Source organism: Pteropus medius, unplaced genomic scaffold (genome assembly GCF_902729225.1).
Source record: "Pteropus medius unplaced genomic scaffold, Ma_sr-lr_union100, whole genome shotgun sequence".
NCBI classification, from domain to species: domain Eukaryota; kingdom Metazoa; phylum Chordata; class Mammalia; order Chiroptera; family Pteropodidae; genus Pteropus; species Pteropus medius.
The window spans coordinates 31,243,995-31,266,127 of NW_024340696.1; the positions used below are offsets into that span (position 1 = coordinate 31,243,995).

Here is a 22,133-nt window from a genome sequence, read left to right on the forward strand (position 1 = left end):
ACATTCCCATAGCTAAAAACAAAATAGAAAACCATTAACATTGGAGAAACACTGGCTCCATAAGAACAGGAGGATTTTTCTCTCTTGTTCTCTGCTATACCCTTAGCACCCAGAATAATGTCTAGAAAGTACCTAATAAATATTTTTTGAAGGAATGAATAGATTTAATTAATTTTGGCTCCATCAGTGTAATAACCAAAACTTTGGGCAAGTTACTCAAGTGCTATGAGCATCCTTTTTATTCTCACATGTAACCCACTGCTCCTACCCAATAGCATTGTGGAGGTTAAAAATGTAAAGAAGCTTGCACAGTGCCTGCAAATTCCAACCTTTAGTTTTATTGTTCTCTCTCTATAAAAAAAAAAAAAATATTTGCTGTTTTATAAACCTACCTATAACTGGCATTTCCCATCCTCTTTCCCTTTAAAATTTTTCTTCATTAGAGCCACTAAAGGCTCTTTCCACTCTTTCACAATTAACCCAGCATCTGACTATTTATCGGATTGCTTGGCATTTGTCTATTTCAAATGGTTATGGGAGGCAGCGAAAAATAAGGCTAATCTGGTACTTCTTGGTGACTTGATAGAACAGTCTTTTAATTAATTATTAAAATCAGACTTAGAACAAATGGAAAAGCCACTTTTTTCTTACAATCGTTATTGAATTTACTTTTCTCTACAACATTAGATTAATATAACTTTTTTCATTTATACAGTGCTTGATATTACACAAATTTTTCTCTGATAGCATATTCAATTCTTGTTAGTAGTATTAACTACAAGATAGTAGAATTGTTAGCAATTTCAAAATTTCTATCACCAAAGTCAGAGGAGGAAAGCTCTCTATGTCTACCAATCTATTTCCTGTGCAACTGAAAAATAAATGTGGTTTTAAAATAGCAACATAACATGTCTTTGGGAATGTATATATATTTTCAATTTACTCAAAATAAATAAATCCATGGTAGTCAACTGGCTTCAAAGTATCTTAACTTTAATTTTAAGACCATACTAAAAACATTTTCTGCACAACCTTCCCTAATCAAGTTTGAAAGAGACAGATGGGCCTGCCTTTTCTTTGCACTGTGTTTATAGTTACAATCTACATTTACTCACATAACACATTAAAAAATAATCAGCTGCAGAACTGACATCAGAGAAAGTGATTCCAAATTCTAAATATATATTCTAAAAAATGACAACAGTGCAGTGTATAAATTCCCTGTTGATAATGACTATAATCCATTTTAGCAAAAGAAATACATGTGAAGAAACCTATTTGTGAAAGGGCAAGAATCCTGGAGGTCATTTCTGTAGAAGCTGCTAAGGAAGTCCTTGAGAAAACTCCCTGCAGCTAATTTCTCTTCTTGCCATCTATAATTCCCAGTCCAGAGGTTTCTTTGACTTACCCACTAAAAAAGACTAAGTAGATGGTAGTTTTGAGATATGGCAAGCATTCATATCTAATGTTGTAGACAGTATTAAACTTCCCAAATATTTGCTGTACCTCCCTGGGGGAGAACTATATTTCTATGCCTCATTGATGTCAGACTTGGCCATAGGAGTCGATTTGGCTAATGAAATGAATACAAGTGACTTGTGTCACTTCCAGGGGAAAGCTTTTAGTGCAAGTGTATCCACCACAGTGATCTCTTTACCCTGTGCCACATGATTGATCATGTTCCTGGTAGATGCTGCTCTGACAAGCTGGGTCCCAGAGTACAGAACTCTTGGGGCAGAGCCCTCTAACTTGCAGTGGACATGTGGTGGGAGGGAGAAATAAACTTTTGAGGTATGAAACCATTGAGATTGGGTCATTTGTTACCTCAGCACAACCTAGCCTATTCCTGACTAATGTAATAAGTCATACACTTTCTAATCATACACCTAGAAAGTACAAGGCGAGTAGGGAGCATAAAGCAGGATTGTTATTGGGATTAGAGAAAGATAACATGTATAAACTGCCTGACACATATTTAATATGTAAGATTATTAAGGGGTTAAGGACTCATAATTTGTTGACTTGTGTGTGTGTAGGGGAATACAGGTAAAATGGTTAACCTGATAGGGAGTAATAATAATAGAGAAATACTTAAATTTTATCCTCAAAAATCAAAGCATTTCTTATTGTAACTTACAGTGGGCAATATGATTAGTGGCAGAAGTTGTATAATTTATAAAAAGATAAGAGTTCGATTTCTATCTCTACTTCTTAACTGTTGAACTTCGAGCAATTTAATTTAAGCTGCGATTCCTCATCTACAACGGTGGAACATGGAACCTACCTCACTGGATAACAGAGAATGCATGTTAAGGGTCTAATATAGTATGTTGCATACAATGGCTATTCAATCTATGCAAATCTTATTATTTTTGTATAGCTTACACTTTCCTTCTCAAGGAACAAAAAGCTAAAATAAGCAAAGCTATCCACAGTATAAAGCTATGGTGGCCTAGGGTAGGTTAAGGAGTGTTGGTTTCAGTCATTGGATCTTAATTTGGGACAAAGAATGTTTCCAAGGTTGTCAAAAGAAAAACAAAAGACAGTTTTAGCTTTAGGGCCAAAGAGATCTAGACAGCTGTTTTGGAGGGACACTGAGTCAGGAGATAAGTGTTAACAAAGACATCCTGAGAAGACTCCAGTAGGAGCGCTGGGGGCATTGGTTTCTTCCAGTCCTTTCGTAGCTCCTGATAGTGTGAGATTCAACAGAGGAAGAAAAGGAGTTTGTATGAGATGAACACAACCTAACAGAAGAGTTATTGTGCATAGACCACCTAAAAATGTTTACCCATTCTAGTTCCCTTTTTAATAATAGGGCTGTCAGGTTTCATTGGCTTCCAATATAATGCCTGGGTGAGAAAAATTGGAAAACCAAGATTCTGGAGCCTGTGAAGAGAATTACACCTGTGCTCCCTTGAATACTTTTTTTCTGAAAACTTTCATTTTTAACTTGGCACTGGAGAGGCAAATAGTTTCTGATACAGGTAGGCTTCTGGTTTTAGCTCGTCATTTTTATTCATCATTTATACATGTTTTTTTGACATTTAATCAGGGTACAACAGAAAAGAATTCTTGGACCTAAAACATTTTGATGCAACATTAGTTTAATGTTTCTGACTCCAAGCTTTAAAAAAACAAGCACTCTTCCTCCCAAATTATATATAATCAGTACATAGGCTAGGATTTATTCTCCTGAGTTTCTTGAAGATATTTGCCCATCAAAATAAATTGTCTTAAAAAACTGGTATTTCATGGTAAGTCACATCTATGTACACTTTAGGGTTCTCTTGCCACTTACTTGTTTTTATGTCCTTTGCCTTCTCCAAAGCCTACTACAATTTTTGAGACAACTGGATGCTCAAAGTCTATCAGTAATCTCTCCATACTGTGACGTCTGAAAATGGATGTTGGCTAACATAATCAAATTTATTCAGATGGATCAGGAATGGGTCTTCAGACCTGAGCAAATCCCATTATAGCCTCTTTTCACATACCAGTCTATGGGATCACCACTCTTATGCTTTCTAGTGATTCCGATAGCTGATAACATGTCCATCCAACTTAAAGGAAGTTATAGCATAAGGCAACTTTAGTCATATGACTAGTCAGTGAAGTACTGTCAAACTAGGAAATGATAGTTATACATGCAGGAGATGTCTACACTTGGTTCTAGGCCAACGATCTGGAGAAAGGAACATTTAAACAAAGATTCAAAAAAACCCTGAAAAGTATCCACCTAAACTCCCACTTTCTGAATGACTGCACTGCTAGGTTTAGTTTCTAAAGGTGATTTATGCATCCTTAGCTGTAGGAGATTTGACTTGGGGAGAGAATCAAGAGATTCCTACAAGTCAATTTGATGGGGTTAGTCACCTAGGCACAGTTGGCCAAAGGTTAAAATAAGTACCTATTTAAACCACAAAGTAGCCTTTATAGTTTGTGGAAAAGGCTGTTCCAGTTTAAAAATAGATATTCCAGACCAATTTTGATTTTAAAAAAAATAGGTAACTGGTTAAAAAATACGGTGGGAAAGAAATGTGATAAAAATGGTATTTTTTTGTTAAAGTGGGTTTGAGGGATGCTGTACTTTCCTGACTTCTTGAAGTTAGAGGTGTTTTGTTCATCTCCATAGTACACAGTAGCATTCAAAAAGTCTTTGCCTAATAACAGAATATGAATCCTAAGTAATAAAAATATTAAAAGTCAAAGATACTCTTAAAAGAGCATATTTAAGCCTTTATTCCTCAGTACTAATTTATGAACCAGCACAATAATTAGAACAGCTGTGTAGTAATGTTTCCAATTTTACAGATTTAATTTTGGAAAGTTTTATAGTGGAAACATTGAGTTGTCAAACATACTCAGTTTCAATGATCACATTACTTCCTTTTTAGTCAATGTCCTTGAATCCTGTAAACTGTTTTCAGTGAAGAATCTTCTATTCTGGTTGATTTCTAAAGCACGAAATAAAAATAAACCTCTATTCTCAATAGCATTTAAATACCAATATATTATGAGAATCAGGGCTTTTAGCTTTAGGGTGTGAGTAAAGCTTTGTGGTTTAATATTCAAAATAACTCTTAAATGGTCTTACCTGAATGCTCATTCAGATATTTATATGTAATAGCCACAAAAATTCAATTTCTTAAAATTTACTTTTAAAATATTCTTGAATATAGTTATGCTCCTGAAATATTTTTCCTCTAAATATCCTTGTTGGAATGATCAGTGTTTGAGAACAAAGATGGTACAGCACTCAGTCTGGGGTTGAACACTCTGTGGTCATACTGCACTTGTAGATAATAAGTGTCGAACTACAGTCTCATGCCACATAATTACATTTTGGTCAATGACAGACTGCATGTACACAGTGGTTGCATAAGATTATAATGGAGCTGAAAAATTCCTACCACCTAGTGATGTCATAGCTGTTATAACCTTGTAGCACAACACATTACTCACGTGTTTGTGGTGATGCTGCTGTAAACAAACCTACTGCACTGACAGTCGTATAAATGTATGGCACATACAATTATGTTCAGGACATAATAGTTGATAATAAGTGACTATATTACAGTTTATGTATTTATTATACTAACCTTTTCATCATTATTTTTCAATGTATTTTTTCTACTTATAAAAGTTTGTTGTAAAACAGTGTGACATGTTATGCTAGCAGCAGCATCATACATCTTGTATCTACCGTGTCTATTTTTAAAACAAAAAATTTTTTCAATTATAGTTGGTATACAATATATTAATTTTACATTTATATAGTGATTAGACATTTATATAACTTAAGAAGTGATCACCCCAATAAATCTAGTACCCATCTGACACCATACTGTTATTACAATATTACTGACTATAGTTCTTATGCTATACTTTATATCTCCATGACTATTTTGTAACTACCATTTTGTACTTCTTAATCCCTTTCCCTTTTCACCCATCCTCCCAACTCCCCTTCCACCTGGCAACCCTCAAAATGTTCTCTGTATCTATGAGTTTGTTTTTTTGTTCATTTATTTTGTTCTTTAGATTCCACATGTAAGTGAAATCACATGACATTTGTCATTCTCTGACTTACTCCACTCAGCAGAATACCCTCTAGGTCTATCCATGTTGTTGCAGATAGTGAGATTTCATTATTTTTTTTTTTAATTCTTTATTTTTTTTATGGTTGGGTAATATTCCATTGCATATATGTACCACCTATGTTTTGCCTTCATATCTTGGCTATTGTAAATTATCCTGCAATGAACATATAGATGTACATATCTCTTCAAAATAGTATTTTGGGTTTATTCAGATAAATACTCATTAGTGGGATTACTGAGTCCTTGTCTCTTGTTACGGCCTTTGTTTAAAGTCTATTTTGTCTTGATATAAGTATTGCTACTCCATTTTTTTTGTTTCCATTTTCACAAATTATCTTTTTCCATCTCTTTAGTTTCAGTCTATGTATCTTTCTATCTGAAGTAAGTCTCTTATAGGCAACACATGTAAGGTTCTTATTTTCTTACCCATTCGGCTACCCTATCTTTGGATTGGAATATTTAATCCTTTCACATTTATGGTAATGTTGATAGATATGTAGATATTGCCATTTTATTATTCATACTTTTGATCTTTTTTTCTCTTCTTTTTCTTCTTGAAGAAGTCCCTCTAACATTTCCTGTAATACTGGTTTGGTGGTGGTGAACTCCTTTAGCTTTTTCTTGTTTGGGACACTCTTTATCTGTCCTTCAATTCCAAATGATAGCTTTGCTGGGTAGAATAATCTTGGTTGTAGGTCCTTGCTTTTCATCACTTTGAATATGTCATGCCTATTCCATCTAGCCTGCAAAGTTTCTATTGAGAAATCATCTGACAGTCTTATGGAAGCTCCCTTGTACATAACTGCATTTCTCTTGCTGCTTTAAGACTCCCTCTTTGTCTTCAACTTTGGGCATTTTAATTATGATGTGTCTTGGTGTGGGCCTCTTTGAGTTCATCTTCTTTGGGACTCATTGTGCTTCCTGGGCTTGTATGTCTATTCCCTTTGCCAGGTTAGGGAAGTTTTCCATTATTACTTATTGTTCCTTATTCTCTCTCTTCTCCTTCTTGTACCCCTATGATGCAAATATTGGTATGCTTAACGTTGTCCCAGAGGCCCCTTAAATTACCTTAATTTTTTTGGATTCTTTTTTCTTGTTGCTGTTCTGTTTAGGTGTTTTCTTCTATCTTCTAAATTGCTGATTTGATCCTCTGCTTCATCTAATCTACTGTTGATTCCCTGAAATGTATTCATTTCAGTTATATTCATTTCTGACTGGTTCTTCTTTATGTTTTTTTTTTTAAATCTTCATATTTATGTTTTCTATCCCTTTGTTAAAGTTCTCACAGAGTTCCTTTACTCTTCCTCTAAGTTCATTGAGTATCCTTATAACTAGTGTTTTGAACTCTGCATCCAGTAGGTTACTTATCTCCATTTTGTTTAGTCCTTTTTTGGAGCTTTGTACTGTTTTTTTCATTTGAGACATGTTTCTTTGTCTCCCCATTTTGGCTGCCTCCCTGTGTTTGTTCCTATGTATTAGGCAGGGATTCTAAGTCTCTTGGTCTTAGTAGAGTGGCCTTATTTAGTAGGTGTCCTGTGGGGCCCAGCGGCACAGTCTCCCTGGTCACCTGAGTCACGTGCTCCAGGTGTGCCCCTTGTGTGGGTTGCATGTGCCCTCCCACTGTAGTCGAGCCTTGGATGCTATTTGCACATCAATGGGAGGGATGGCCCCTCAGGCTGATTGGTTGTGAGGACTGGCCAGTGTTGGACTGATCTTACAGAGCAGGACTCAGTTTAGCAGCTCTAGTGCTTGCCTAGTCTATCCTTTGGGTGTGTTGGCCTTGAATGCAGCCCCAGGTGGTGCTCCAGTGCAGGTCAAAGTTGGCCACTGGTCATGCTAGCCCCAGGGCCTCCAGGGAGGGGCCCTGCTGAAGGCCAGGTTCAGCCGTAGCCTGTGCACTGCCCAAGGCCACCTGGCAAGAAATCCACAGGAATCCACAGATAGCTGCCACCTCTAGGCTTAGAGGTGCCTAGAGAGGCCAAGTCACAAACTGAGGCCAGCTGCCTCTAGTACTACGCTCAAGGCTGCTCAGCAAGAGGTACAGGTAAGCTGAGGCCAAATGCTTTAGGTTTGGGTTTTGTGAACCTTTGAGAGATTTTAGGTTGTTCTGTAGTTTAGTTGTAACTTCGATGTGGTCATGAGAGGAGGCAAGTACAGGGTCTATCTACTATGCCATCTTGACGGGAAGTCTACCATATCTTTTGAATGCATCATTTTCCATTGTGCTTGATTTAATTTTCATTTTGTTTTATACAGTCACATGCTGTACAGGGTTGTAGCCTAGAAGCAATAGGCTATAACAGGTAGACTAGGTACCATCTAGGTTTTTGTAAGTACACTCTATGATGCTGATGTTTGCAAAATGGTGAAATTGCCTAAGGATGCATTTCTCAGAATGTACCCCTGTTGTTAAGTGGCACATGACTATAGAAGTTGACCACATTCTTTGTAGTCTCCATACTTTACCTTTCTGCAGGCTGTCTTGGGCATCCCCCTTGTTCTTTCACTTATGTCCACTAGAGGGTGAGTGAGAGAGAGGTTAAAAAAATGTTTAGCAGGTCTGCTGAACAGTTTGATGATGGAAATTAGTTTGAGGATCAATTTAGGATGTCTTTATTCATATTCATCTTGCCTCTTATTGCTATGGATACGTAAGTTGATTTTTATAAATATAACATTTATAATGGAAAGTTACAAGATGGTGATATATTATACATAGTCTATTTTTACAACTTGAAAAATAAATGCCATCCAGATAACTTAAAGCTGCATTGTGAAAACACACTAGTCTATCCCCGTAAAAACATCTTCTAGACATGCAACATCATATATTTTGCTTCAGATTTTAGGCCTCCAGTAAATATTTTAGAATTGTATCCCATGAGTATGAGAAAATATTTTTAAGTTCTAGGATTGGTTCTATTGATAATGCCACAATAAATGGATCTTTATATATCTCAAGTTATATATTTAAACCATAAAAATAGCAAGTGTCATTTAAGTCAAGGATTGCTAGTTTTAGCTATTTTCACAGCCTTCCTTAAAGTTAGCAGTAGCTATCTATCCACTATGGATTAATGATGCTAGAAAGATGGTATTGCTCAAAATATTGACCACTCGTTGCGATGTCTGGAATCCCATCATTTTAAGTTCATGCTTAGTAAGAACTGCCAGATGAGAACAAGATAGGACCATGGAAATGGAATAAAAGGGGGCAGTAGAAGATAGGCCAAGTGTACTGTAAGAAAGAATGGATGGAAATTGCAATCAACTTTAAAATTCAGAGTGTATACAAAATCTTAAATTTGTTTACATATACTTTTTAAATACTATATAACCTAGAGTTGTGTACAGGATAAGTATAGGAAGGAAGGGAGGATGGATGGAGGCAGGCACTAATGTCTTACTATAATCATAAATTACTAATTTACATGGATTAATTGTGTTTCTATCTCTGGCATCCAAATGCCTCCACCACTACGAACCCTAACACACACACAGACTCAGACACAAAAACAATTCCAGACTGGGAGCCAATGATTGGCACTAGACTATTTATTTCTTGTACAATATGCCTGTTTTTAAAAAATGCTTTTATAGTTACTGTTTTTCTTTCTTTTTGTAACCAGAGACTCCCACATAGTACCAGCTCAGTTCCAGCCAAACTGTGTGCATTTTTAAAGAAAACAGGTCTTCTAGTTCTGTGTTCGCAAAGTCACCTCCTTTACTGCCAGTGCTAATGCTAAACATGTAATAATACTTTATTGTCATGAGCAGGAATCTGCTTTGCTAATTAAATGCAGCTGTCAGTAATTACTACTTGTCAGTGTAATCTATTTTAGGGAGCTCTACTTTAAATGATAAAAGATGGGCCTGATATTGAGAGGGTGGGATAGACAAGGTGACTGCTTGCTTCCCCAAATCAGAAACTCACTCCTTTTTTTTTTTTATGATGAATGAGGAGTTTTATTGTGAAGATGTCTTAACTAGGTTATTCGGTATTTCTTTAGTGCATGAGTAATAAACTTTGCAATTAAATAGTTTTTTAATATCTGAAATCTAAATGTCACCCTCTTTATAATACTAACATGTACATGACTTTCCCAGTGTTATTGCATCATGATGGTAATCTATAAGAAAAGCATCAATGGTGAAGTCACTACCATCAAATCTCTACCATCAAATACTGAATTCAGTATAAATGCACCTTCTAATTGCTCACAAACCGGATTAGACACGGAGCATCACTTTGACAAATGGAGCGGGGCTAAGTCACTGTTTCTTGTATGCCTTTTTCACTGATGTTCAACCAGGTTTTCTCTAAAACAAATCTTTAGAATTCAGTTTAGGTCTTTGAAATTTGTAAATAAAAAATCATGTTGTTTGCTTGTAATATTAATTTATCTTGACTGATTCTGAAATGAACCTCAAATTCTTTAATAGCTCTACAGCTACGTGACTAAAAGCAAAGTCAGGACAAGGATAATGGCAGTCTGATTCACTCCATGGATAGGTACTGGGGCTGCCACAGATGCTGGCATTGTGTCCAGGGTCTAAGGGGAGCAGACCTTTTGACCTCACCTCCCCTTACTTCCCCTGACATTAAAATAAATGTGGTGAAAGTGGGAAAGGGAAACTGGAGTCTCAAGGGGTAAAGTGATGGGGTGCTGGAAGGATCGGTGGGGAAAAAATAAACGCAGCAGGGAGAACAAGGGAGGCTTGGCGCACAAGTGGCTTTATCCCACACAGGCCAAAAGACTTATCACACCACTCACAGTATCCTGACTGCCTCATCTTTCTTCTCCCACCATCTGTTTTATATCCAACACTCCAATAGTCCTCGTGTTACTGGATAATTAATTATCTTGTTATAGGTCCCAACAAATTTGGCAGCTACTCTTCTGAATACAGCACATTTAAATAGAATTAATAATTTGGTTGTTCATCCTGAGTGAAGGGAGAAAAGCTTTCCAGATGGGAAATAATGAAATTAAAAAAAAAAAGAAAAACAAAAAACTACCTAAGTGTAATTTTGAAACACAATCAGCAAAACATAATAACTTAAATTCTTTTTGTTCAGTAAGTCTCCTTTGGGTAAGGGATGCATAGTCCAGTGGGAATGGTATAAATTCTCCCTTTTCCATGGCATTAATTTTTACCGAAAAAATATGAGTTGTTCCAGATATTTCTAAAAAGCCATATGTTAAAAATTCCAAGTGATGATCATCTCAATAGAAGGAAGAACACATTAAATAGCCAGTGAGCTCCCTAAAAAGTAGGATTTATTCAAAGGGGTGGGAGGAACCAAAATATATACATGGATAGTAGTAGAACCTCTGAAAGTTTTGACTTTTATGGGTTTCAGACAACCACAATTTCACTGTATCCTCAAATCACCTGTCATATGCCAAACTCAGTCTTTTCAATCAACTGATCATTTTCCTGGAATATAGTAGGTGCTCGATGAATAATTGCTAAATGTATGAGCAATGATTTTGAGCTATTGTCATGATAATGTATCTTGCTGTACACTCCATTTGGTTGAAGCTGGCAAGTGTTACTTGGTGGCAAGAGTTTAACAGCAGGGCCAAATTCATGCCTCCCACCTCTGGTCTGGTGATGGTCAGGGTGGGGAGAACATGGATGGTGTTTCCTCATAGGAGCATCCACAGGTCCCACAAGGCTACCTACTCACACCGATCTCAGTTCTCATTTCTGCACTACACCCTCTTCCTACATCAGGCTGCCTTTGCCAACTTGGGGAGCTAAAATCCACTTAGTTCTCTTCTAGAATAAAAGAAAAAGGAATCCTCAAGCCTAATTTAGGTATGTGGGGCATTCTGGCACAAAGACTGTAACATGTGCAGTTACCAGAATTTCTGCCTCAACCTGGGTTGGGGAATGGAAGAAGGTACAGGCTCAGGCTCCTAGCACTGGTCTCCCCAGACAGCAGGATCACTGAGCACAGGAAGGCAATTTTACACTATTTTTCTCTCTTGGCATAATTATTAATATATCCCCTTTCACCTTCAAAGATATCCTTGGATGGTGAATTCTATGGTCGCCTACTTACAACACAAACCAATCTTTTGTTCAGCTTTCCGACATTTTTATCTTCAAATATATTTGGGATCATTTATTGTATATAGGGAACCACCTGTAGACAAAGCATGGCTGAATATAATTGTGATGGAATTAGGTCACAGAGAATTTCATGCTTACAAGAGAATAAGAAAATAAAGCTATATCATTTCTCAAGGCAACACAATTATTTAGTAATTGAGAAGCTAATCAGGGCAGATAAAAAATTATATATGTAATATCTATTAACATAATTATACAAAATATAATGTTAGACATACATGTAAACAAATTAGGGGTGTAACATATATCCCTAGTTATAGTATCTTTTAAAATAGAATATAGTTAAATTCTCATAATAGTATGAGGATTTTAAGTAAGTTCATAACTGAAAGCAGATAGGATTAACTTGGTTCTACTTTTATATAGCTCATGTTCTCTCAGCTTTAAGGTATGCGATGGGAATATAATGTTAATACAACTAGGGAATATTAGTTATTGCTTTTCCATACTTTAGAAGGGAAGCAAAGAAAATATGATATTTATTATTGTTTTTGTTTTTAATTTCAGAAATAATGCCATAATAAAAGAAATTGGCTAAAATAGTTATAGTTTAAATACTGTATTAATTGTATCGATGTTTTTATGAATAGTGTATTATATTTTTATATTTTATGTTTTAAGGTAATATTATATATATATTTTTTATTTTTGAAGGTAATTTCTTATTTTATTTGTATGTACGGCCACTCACCAGAGAATGGTGACACACATCAAAAAACGTTGGCTATTAAATACATTAATCAACAGACCATTTCTATTTCTTTTGAACTAGATGATTCTAAATGTGATTATAATATGTTGGCAAGTTTTTTGGTTTTATTGAGTTGTCCACTGTGGTCATGGTGAAAGAATTTAAATTCATGCTTATCTCAAATCTTAAAAGAAAAATCAGATTTTTCTATCACATTAAGTAGATATTCACAATTGGTTAAATATAAGTTTCTTGCTTTATAGGGAGAAATGAAAAGTAATACGATTCTTAAATATATTTAAAATAATTTAGATAGAAGATGAACTAAAACATCAGCTCATAAACTAGTATGGAACTTTCTGAAACTTAGTCTTGCAGGTAGAATATAAAAATTAAAATTGCCTAGTTATCTATAGACCATTATTAGAGAAATGGAAATCTAAATCTATTCTTAAAAATTAATATCCTTGCTAGATGGATGCTTACTTATGAACACTTAGGAAACTAGAGAAGAGAGGAAATGGTTGGGGGGCAAGTTTTCCCTGCTCTCAGGCAGAACGGATCTCAGCCTTTGTCCTCACCATAAAGTCTCTCCATCATCTAGCACACTAAATACAATAGCTATAAGGATAATAGTAGGAACACAGGTACTTTGGGATCATCTTGTATTTCTCCTTCTCCTTCTCTAGTCTGTCACTGAGACATGACAATCCTGCCTCCTCATGTCCTTTCTGTCTGGATTCCTCAGCTCTCTGCATTCTACGTTCTGAGATGCCCACAGAAAGAAGTTCTGTGTCTGCCCCATTATACTATGTGCCAAGTACCATGGAAACAAAGGTGACGAGAACACGATCCAGCACAATTTCCCGGCCTTTTCTGGCTATTCTAGGGAGGAAGGAACCCTTGGATCTGCAGGATCTTGGAGCTCTCCCCATAGTGAACCTTTCTACTTCTCCATGCTGGGAAGAAGAGCCCCTTTCCAGTGCCCTTTGGTTCTATACTACTTTATTCCACTCAGAAAACGTTAGGCAATTAGGATATTCAGATCGCAGGCAGCTGGCTCACCAGATAAAGAAATTCCACTAACATGGACTGTCAGTTCCCTACCACTCCATACAGAGAGCATGGATACAACTATTTAGCAGTATCTTGGCAGATCTATTTAAACCTACTTAAAAGTAGATCCAATAGTTTACTAAAAATTAATAGGGTCTCATTCTTTGCTTTAGTGGCCATTGCATATACATAGGCAATATTGTGAGATGACAAAGCCAAGAAAGTAACCTTTATTGAAAATAAACCCCTCTTTTGTTATAGGGAAGACCCAGAAATTAGGGATGATGCTAAGGGGCTAATTGCCACTGAGTTGGTTGATGTGGGTAAGTGTGGGCTCTTCTTGGCCAGATGCCATGGGTTGGGATTATGGCTCCAGTCTTCTAGCTATAGGACCTCTCTGGGTCTCCTCTGTGGAATAGAAATAATAATGACATGTATTCCTTGAATGCTTTGTGGGAATGAAACGTGTTATGACCTATACAATGCTTGGTACACAGTAAATATTAATTAAATGTTAGCTATTATCGCTTATTATACAAATAAAGGAAGTAAATAGGTATATTTATTAGGACAAAATAACAAGGAAGAACATTCATTTCTAAGCTTTATAAGTCTGTAAATTGAGAATAGCCTGGTGGCTACCAGAATCAAATGAGTTATATTAAAAAAAAAACAAAAAAAACCTAAGACTATAATTAAATTTAACTTTCTAAATCAAATTATTCAAATTTAATGATCGGAGTTAGTAAAAAGCTTTTTACTTTAAGCCATGAACTCTATATGGTATAAAATATAAAAGAGAAAAAAACTTCTGTTTATCCTAATACTTCAACTCATATTGAATATAAAGATAAATGTAAATGTTTCTATGCTTTTAGCAAACCTTTTGTTCTTCCCCATTAACTTTATCTGTATAAGAAAATATACCTTCCAAAGAATTGGGTGAACATGTTTAGCTGGGCCTTACAAGAAAAAAATTGTGTAGTAGTTGTCTCAAAATGCTCCTCTCAATTTCTGTGCTTGAGACACAGGCCTTTAAATTCAGTAACATTTTAATTAAGTTTAAGTCTGAGACATATATTTCTTCTCTTCAAATTTCTCTCAACAGTAAGAGAATCCATAGAAGCTGTGCTTTATCATGGAACGCAACCAATTCTCATATATAGATGATAGATAGATAGATAGATAGATATAGATAGACAGAAAGACAGACATGAAATAATCTACTCATTATGTTTAACCATTTGTGATGATATTAAGGTGATGTTAAAGATGATGATAACAGCAAAATCAATTACTACTTCCTGAATCTTTACTACAAATGACACTCTATGCCAGGTATTTTATAGGTATCATCATATATGAAAATCTAGAACTAGTATTTTCATAACCATATTAACAGGTGAGATTAGAAAGAATTAGAAAGGTCAAGTAATTTGCCCCAAATCCAACAGCTAATTAGCCATGAAACAGAGATTCTAACTCAGCAAGCTCTGTCTGACTTCAGTACTTATACTTTAATAAATATTTATGTTGAGGCATATTCAGAATTATTGTTATTTTTTTCACTGATGAGTTAGTTAACCATGGCAAAGAGCATTACAGTGATATTTTCTTATGTTCCTAAATAGTTCCCCGAACTATACTAAATACTAGATTAATATTTATGAAAGCATAGTTGTGCTACCTCATTAGCAGTGTAAGGATTCTGTTATTTAATGTTAGTTATGTCTTATGTGCCATTTTAACATAAAAGGTACAATTACAAGCAGTTTTCCTTTTTGTGACTTCTAAATTTAAACATTTTAACCAGTTTATTATTTCACACCCCCCTACAACATCTTCCTCCTACTATGTCAGTCAGTCCCCTCAGTCTCATAAAGATTATTATTCCACAGGGTTTCATAGATAGTAAAGTCCTAAGATCATCACAAAAAAGGAAAAAGTCTATTCAATATTAAATTACAATATTAAAATGGTAAAATTATAAAGACATTTAAAGTTTCTTTACCTCTGGACTAGCAATTTCTAGAATACCTTTCATCATTGCATGCAATAAACATTAATTGGATGACTATTGTATGCCACGTGTGTTAGCGCAGAATAAGTCTCATTTCATATCTTCATGTAAAACTGATTCCTTTGGCAAGTACAACACAGAAACATATAACATTGACCTCTGTGCAAGAAGTTCATATTATAAGGATATTATGGGAAGCATAAAACATTCAGTATCAAATCTTCTGAGCTATTAAAACTACTTAAATATGGCATCAGTTTTTAAGTTACCTCATTTAAAAGTAGCTGAACTTAAGAAAATAATCGAGTGCATTAAAAACTGCATTAAGTTATAGTACTACTCTAGCAGTTCTCTAGTTTAGATTATGTCAGTGCTTCATGACAATCGCCTTTATTCTGAATTCCTTAAGAATTTACTCTAAGTTTTAAACTGTCACAAATCTCGGTTGCTACAATGTATTTGTTTCACAATTTAACTTGCTCTCCACTTAGCCCCCTATTTAAGTAAAATTAAAAAAATATATCAGTTCAAGGGCAGTGGCATAGCACAGTGGACTGTCGGGGCTCAAATGCCAGCGCTACAATTTAGTAGCTGTGGAGTTTGAGCCATTTACTTAGGCTCACTGAGCCTCACTTTCCTCATCTAAATTGGAATAATAATATCCGCTTTAACTACTTATTTTCCCTCTATGAAATGCGGTGAGTAGGAAAGCTACCGGAATTAAGTGAATTAATATTAGCAAAAATCTTCAGACAGCATCAGGCACAAACTAAAGATTATAAGTGTTTCTCATTTAAGTTATTCAAAAAATTTAATATACTCTCAATTTTTAATATCAAACTAGCTGAACACTTATTTTAAGTACTATTCTCAAAATGATGGCGACTTCACAAATCGCATATGCTACAAAGGGTATCTTCTCCCTATTGTTCAACATTATTAGATAAACATATATATATAAACATAAATAAATATATAAAGATATCCTCTATATGTAGACATAGTGTATATGTATATATGTGTACACAAGCATATGTGTATACATATAAAATATACCTCCCACTCACAACCTAGGTAAAGTGATCTAAAGTCAAACCAACTTTTCAACATTTCCAAAGCTATACTGACATAGCTTTCTTTTATAAAACTTGCAGGAAGATGGAAAATAATCTATTGTACCAATTAGTAATTAAGACATGATAATGGAACTTGCATATGAGATTTAGAGAGGTTCATTTATCTTGCCTAAACATTATGTGGATCATCAGATATCTTTTGCTTCTATGTTGATAAGTGTTAGATGCTCTGAAATGCTTTTGACTTAGATCAGCGATTTTTAATGTGGTTATTAATATCTTGATTTAATTGTACTTCTGCTGTAGAAGTTAGGATAACATCATGACTCAGAAACAAACACAGACTACAGTGAGCAAAATTTGCCAACAATTAAATTGGATTTCAGAAAAAATAGCATTATATTTTGCTGGTTTTAAAAAATTCATAGTAAATTCACAGAAAAATTGAAACATAGGGTTTTTCTAAATAGTAACGATTTAGGTCATAATGAAAGTTTAAAAAGTTATTTTGGTTTTGAGGTCTTCCTTTCCCTCTGGGGGTAAAAAGTAGAACTTGAATGAAGATAAATCTGTGGTTTGAATAATTATTTCCTTAATTTGACTTATTCTCTTTTGAAACTTATAAGCCTTTTCTTAATACCAAACAAACTGTAATTGCATTACCAGATAATAATGCCTCACATAACTGCAATAATTTCAGAATGTGAAAATATTTTAATTGTTTTTAAAATTCCCCCCAAATCATGCATATAAAGACCAATAAGATAGATAAATACTAACATTAATTTCAATTGTACAAACTTAGCATTATTGCTCACAATTCCCAGAGTTTTTAGCATCATTTTTAGCAAGCATTACCTCCTCAGCTAGCTCCCTTTACTGGGCAGTTACCTTGAAAGTTATTTCATCCTGTCACACATGTCTAAAGAGTCAAAGAAAATTCTCCTCAACCAAAATTTCCATAACACATTTCTCTTTTTCTAGAAAATCCTAAATAACAATTTTTGTTAACCTGCTCATTTACATATAATTGCATTTTTAAGAGATATTACAGTTTCTGAGATTTTAAAGACATGAGAAAAGAAAGGAGCAAAATATTTGTTGTGTTCTATGAATTCGAGTTTGCTTTTTCCATGCAACAGGAACATTTGCATTTACTCATAAATGAATACTAATGATATATGCAGATCTGGCACTGCTCCATGGAAATCATACACAGAAAGCTAGAGCAGTGCACAGTTGTATTTCTCCAAAGTATTCAAAGAGCAAGATTAAAGTCAAAGTCAACTCTCTGAAGTGGAATAATACCTAAATGATATTGTGGGTTAAGAAGAACAGTGGAATTTATGGTGAAAACAAAGTTGGCTGGTTAACCTCTCATATGATTTCTGAAACAACTCTTCGTTTACCAGCTACTTTGGGCAAGATGCTCTTTCTCTAAGCAAGCCAATGCTCTGCTTTTTCTACTGTGTAGGAGTAAGCATTCTGCTGCTACCGAAAATCCTTTCTTGTTTAAAATAACACCCAGCTCAGCTTTGCATACTGTGTGCTCATGTGCTCAAGAAATACTTTTTGAATGAATGAAAATTCAGTGAGTAAGAAGGTTATTCATTGAAAAACATCTGTGTATACTTCCAAAATGATAAGGCCAATGATGCAAGCATAATCAACATACTGTGAGCAGCACCTTCTCACAAAGATGTCATAGGAAGCAACTTCCAGTATTAAATTCTAAGCATGAGGTCTGGCTTAACCTAGAAACCATGATCTTAGTACTTCTGTAAAATTCCATTGAATATTATGCTTGTAACTTCCCATATAATCTGCTTTAGGACTCTATTTGAAAATACTATTTTACATTATTAATGATGTTTCTATATGGTTTATTAATTGAGAAAATAATATTTTAAAACAGCCAGGAGTAATTTGGAAGGGGTCAGAGAGGTTTTCATTTCATTGTTAAAACTCCCTACACTGGAGGCAGTTAAATTTAAGCAATAGTTTCTTTCCTACCATTATATTTCTTGTAATATCTTAATGTGTCCTATCAATTCACTGGTGAGTGACTTCATGTTCCTAAAGTAAAGAAGCCTACCCTGCTGTTCATGCAGTCACATTGAGCAAGGATCATTGGTACACAACTACGGGGAGGAAGGTAAGTAGTATTGTTTTCATTTCGCCTTTTAAGAGCTTCACTAGGAGAAACCACTAAGATAACTTTAAAAATCTGCAGCATACAATATAATTGATACCAATGAAAGAACTTAAAAAATAATTTTTATATCAAAATTTGTAGTCGCTTTAATTATCTTCTCTTCAACTATTTTTTCTTGCAAAAGAAGTTGAATATATTTGAAATACATTGTAATGCGGAAACATTGTCTAAAGCCCTGAAATACGTCAAAACTACTGAGCAAAAGCTTTCAGAAGCACCAGCTTTATATCACTTCCAGCAAATCAGTTTAGAATAGAGCACCGTTACAGAAAGGACGCCCACCCACTTTCATTCCCACCTCACCCCGACCCTGCTATTTATCAGACTAAGTTTACATAAATCAGAGAAAAGTTACAGTGCAATTAAATGTATCCACGAAGTAATATGATACAAAGCACTTTGCAAATATTAAACTTCCCCTCAAGGGATCAATGTTTCCCATGAAGAAACTGGTATTGGGGGGAGGAAAAGAAGGAGAAGGGAGGGAGGGAGACCGACCTACCGAGAGAGGACTGGGGAGACCAAGAATCTGAGCAGCACCTCCTTTGGGTGGGTGGCCTGAAGCACTCAAAAGAGGGAAGCGGGAGAGCAGAGCTCACCTAGGCAAGATGACTGGAGTTGTGGCGGAGGTTTGTTTACCGTGCACCTTGAATCGCCAGGTAGAGGAATCCACATGAGGCTGCACGCTCCTCGCTTCCCTAACCCAAGGCTGTAGCCCAAGTCCCAGAAGTAGAAGTCTCTCTGCGCTCGAGTCAATAGCCACAGAGACCTCGCACACCTCTTAGTAAGAACAATATGAGCACCCCCTCAATGGCATCTATCGTGTGTGTGTGTGTGTGTGTGTGTGTGTGTGTGTGTGTACGTGCTGTGTGTGTGTGTATTGAGGGGTGGGTGAGATGGGTTTCCAGAACTGGGGCTCTCAGGGGGCGGGGACTGGGGCTTCAAGGGGTAGGAGCCGGCTGGGGAAAAGGATACACCCTATCCACAAGTTCACTGATCCTTTACCTGCCCTCTACCTGCCCTCTGCTCGGGCCGTCTCGCGCTGCAAGCGACAACCCCGCAGCCACCCCGGGAAGTGTCCCAGCGCTAGCCCCCAACTCTGCCGAGCGCAGTTAAACGCATGGTGCCTCTCTCCCTGAAAGAGAGCCCGGAGAGCTGCGTCCAGCTCTGGGTGAGACACAGACCGACGGACAGACTAATACAGATGACTCTAAATTTACTCTGGAAATCACCCCGCCGTTATCCCATCTCGCACTAGTTTACCCCCGAGCCCCGGGGAACGTCGGAAAAGTCTCCCCAGGCAGTGCCTAGGAAAACCTCGCAAAGTGCTTTGGCTGGCATCACGCGAATGTCTCCCCTTGGCGATTTCTCTCCTTTTTATTTTCCCCCAAATCTACGAGGTTTAAGCCCGCTATGCTCGAGCCCCTCCCCGGCGCGAGGCAGGCAGCTCACCCTGCTCACCATCGTCCCTGGCGGCGGCGGCGGAGGCGCCAGCGGGAGCCCCGGGCACCGGGGCCGGCGGCGGGTCACGCCAGGCCACCGGGCGGCTCCTGCAGTCCCGGCAGCAGTTGGTCTAGTAGTTTCGGTTGCCCGAGCTTCGCCGAGACGGAGAGCGAGTCGGCGTGAATGCGAGCGAGCGAACCAGGATGTGCGTGCGCGCGTGAGAATAAGAGGCGGGCGGACCCCACACGCTGGCGGCACAGGCGACAGCGCCGAGGTCCCGGGCGGGGAGCGGGGAGGAGGAGGAAGCGGGCGAGAAGTACGTAGTGGAGTTTAGGGCGCGTTTCCTGCACTTCCCGGGGAGACTCCAGCCAGGTGCGGCAAGGCGCGCTCCCGCAGCGCGGGCACGGCACGGGCAGCCGCTGGAGCCCGAGTCCGCGCAGTGCCGGGGCTCGCAGCCGCTCTGCGGGAGGAGGGGTGCATCCTCCTCGCCCCGGGCGGGCACCAGTGCCACCCCAGACCCTCAGCACTGGGGGCAGAGCCTCTGGCGTCCTTGGTGACACCTCCTTGGACAGCCTGCTCTCTCTGGATCCGCCCCAAAGAGCAACAGTCAGTGTGTCAGGGTTCTTTCCTTCCTGGGTCTTGGAGCCGCCGGTGCCAAGCTGTGCGAGCTCCCCACTCCCCGCGGCGTGCGCTGTCACCGCCGCCGCTCGGCCCCCGGCGCGCCTCAGCGGGCAGCTGCCTCCCGGAGACGTGCCCAGCTGTGTGCGCGTGTGTGTGTCTAAGCGAATCCCTTCCTCTCCATCACTCCGGCGCGCGGGAGAGACCAGATCCCCGGCGACCAGCTGCAGAGTGGCTGCCAGTCCACACCCTCCTGCCTCTCTCCCCACCCACCCCGCCCCTACTCCTCCTCGCCCTCTCCCTCCTCTTCCTGCTCCTCCTTCAGCTGCCGCTCCTCATCTCCCAAAGGCTGTGGAGAAACCGCAGCGTAAAGGGCGGAGAAGGGTGGAGAAGGAAGCGCAGGTGTTTTCAGCCGAGAGATGGGCGCACACGCTGGAGCGGCTTGCTGCAGGGGGAGGGCAGGGTCGTAGGCGGAAAGAAGGGAGGAGAGGATTTACCCCTAGGCGGAGGTCCTGTGGCCGAGCACCACGCGTCCCACTCAGGCGCTGGAGCCGCGGGCCAGCTGCTCGGTAGGGAGGTGGAGTGGGCGCGCAGGGCTCTCTCGACGATTGCTTGGAGAACCCGTGGAAATGACCATAGTGGCAGAACCCTGAGACATACAAGTCGGAGAGATTCAATCTCTAAGAAGCCGAAACCAGTCTCTTTGGGGTTAGAGGGGCCTATACCTGGAGCTTGAGGGCACACAAGTGTCCAGGGAGCTCGTGTGTGGCTCCAGCATCAAGCATAAGAGCTAAGTCTGAGGGGTCAGGTGGTGGCGATGGCAGTTCTCAGATTGCTGTGTGCATCCGGAGTCACAGGGGGCGATCACCGCCTAGCTGGGAAGCAGAGAGCGGGTTCAAGCTTTTTCCAGGTCTAAATCCCAAATTTGCCTTCCCAATTCAGTCTATGTTTCTCATACCCTTTGCTCCCAGCAAAATCAATGGGCCAGGGAACTCTATGTACTATTTACTGTACTCTTTGCCTGGTAGAAAGGATACCACCTGATCTGAGACTGATGTTTTGGTGCTTCTCTCCCAAGGTGCTTCCTCTATGTCTTCTCCCCACCCACCCAAAGATTGCTGGAAAACTAATATCTTTCTCATTGATAAAGTTTTTCCCTGTGGAGTTTTTTTTGTTTTTTGTTTTTGTTTTTTATCTTGCTAATGTCATAGTACAAATGCAGTACACGGAAAGTCCTTTAGGCAGGAAATCACAGCGTTATTGCTGGTGA

The 22,133-nt window shown here is 38.2% G+C and overlaps 1 protein-coding gene across 1 annotated transcript in view; it reads right to left on the reverse strand.

Moving 5' to 3' along the window:
* Positions 1-21,096, reverse strand: part of HS3ST5 (heparan sulfate-glucosamine 3-sulfotransferase 5) — a 250,121-nt gene extending 229,025 nt beyond the window's left edge. Inside the window, exon 1 of the mRNA XM_039870710.1 lies at positions 20,264-21,096. The gene's annotated coding sequence lies outside the window, so the exon portion shown is untranslated. The remainder of the gene's footprint in view (positions 1-20,263) is intronic.
* Positions 21,097-22,133: the final 1,037 nt, after the last annotated feature.